Source organism: Bombyx mori, chromosome 18 (assembly GCF_030269925.1).
Source record: "Bombyx mori chromosome 18, ASM3026992v2".
Taxonomy (NCBI): Eukaryota; Metazoa; Arthropoda; class Insecta; order Lepidoptera; family Bombycidae; genus Bombyx; species Bombyx mori.
In genome coordinates, this window is record NC_085124.1 from 5114016 (window position 1) to 5115652 (window position 1637).

Genomic DNA, 1637 nt, shown 5'->3' on the forward strand with positions numbered 1-1637 from the left:
CTTTTTAATTTGATTCAGCAATATCCTAGTTACACCACGCAATAACTTTTTTTTTTTTATTGCTTAGATGTGTGGACGAGCTCACAGCCCACCTGATGTTAAGTGGTTACTGGAGCCCATAGACATCTACAACGTAAATGCGCCACACACCTTGAGATATAGTTCTAAGCTCTCAGTATAGTCACAACGGCTGCCCCACCCTTCAAACCGAAACGCATTACTGCTTCACCTTCGATCAATAATACTACTAGATTCGCGATTAGCGCTTCAAAAACGGCCCGAAAAATAAGACCACAAATAAATTTGTGGTCTTATTTCAAATTAGTATGGTCCAATCATAGCCAACACTAAGACGTCAAAACGCTGCAATGCGCGTTCAAAAACTGAGTAAAAAACCACCGTAACACCAAGGTTTTGGAAGGAATATCTTTTTTTGGTAAATTTATATTATTAAGTGTTTTTCATAAAATAATAAACACAATTATATTGTACATAAAACACAATTTACGAATATTGTAATTGTTTGGCCAATGTTTGCAATAAGGCACCAACTATTGTAACAAACATCACCAATTCTTGAACAGGGAATGCATAGAGTAGTTTTGTTATTTTATAATGTTATTTTTGTTTGTAGATTTCCTAGTAGCCCCTTGTCGCTGTGCACAATGGATATATATTGTCGCGAAAGAAAGAGGAGAAGAAATATAGAACCCTTATAAAAATTCTAGAATTGTTCAATGGTGGTGGCAAATCAATGCAAAAAAGTATTAAAAAAACTTTATATGTATGTGTAAATATTTTAAGCGTATATGCTGAAAAGGATTTGTTTTCTGGGGGAAACCAACACAGCCATAAAATAAGCCTAAATTAAACTGATTATAGACAAATTCATTGATATAAGATTACATTATATTTGTAAAAAAGAAACCGCTCATATAAAAATGACTTCTAAAAGACAGCTTTATAACAAACTGAATCTGTTTAAAGGTAATTAAACCTATATTATTGTTTTAATTACTTCTGTATAAAGAATACGTGGAAAACATGTATCGTGTTTCCTTTCATATTTTTTTTACTTTATTCAATTTTATTTTTTATCATCTATTTGTTGTAATAGCGGCAATGTAAAATATTATCTACTACTTTTTTGAATCGGTCAAAAATAGTTGCGACCATACAAAACAAACCTAAAACAAATATGTATATTCTGCAACTCTATGTCTTTCAATACTTACTGTGTTCTGAGCATTGAAATGTAATACCAAGAACTACATCTAGTTCCACAATACAATAAGCACGAAATTTTAAACAAATATTTTTAACCTTATAGATTAGTCTTTATGTATCATTTTAGAATAAATATTTTTGTACTGATGACTTTTTATGTTCAAGTGACATTTTAAATTTATGCCACAATATTCTTTCTCTGACGAAAGGACCTAAATAAATATATTTTGCAAAGGTAATTAAACTTTATATTTAAGCATTAAGGTTTACAATAAACTGAAGTCGTTAACATTATTAAACTTTTTTCTAAGAAATGAAGATGTTTTCGTGTCTGCAAACGTGGCCACTGGAGCGTCTTATTTTTGTTCCTGATCTTTAATCTAGTACTATTATTGATCGAAGTGCTTCAC

At 30.7% G+C, this 1637-nt stretch overlaps 1 long non-coding RNA gene across 1 annotated transcript; it reads left to right on the plus strand.

Moving 5' to 3' along the window:
- Positions 1-230: 230 nt before the first annotated feature.
- LOC134200530 (uncharacterized) lies at positions 231-1390 on the plus strand. Its single transcript, XR_009975490.1, has 2 exons — positions 231-436; positions 635-1390. It is a non-coding gene; the product is annotated as an uncharacterized LOC134200530 (long non-coding RNA).
- Positions 1391-1637: the final 247 nt, after the last annotated feature.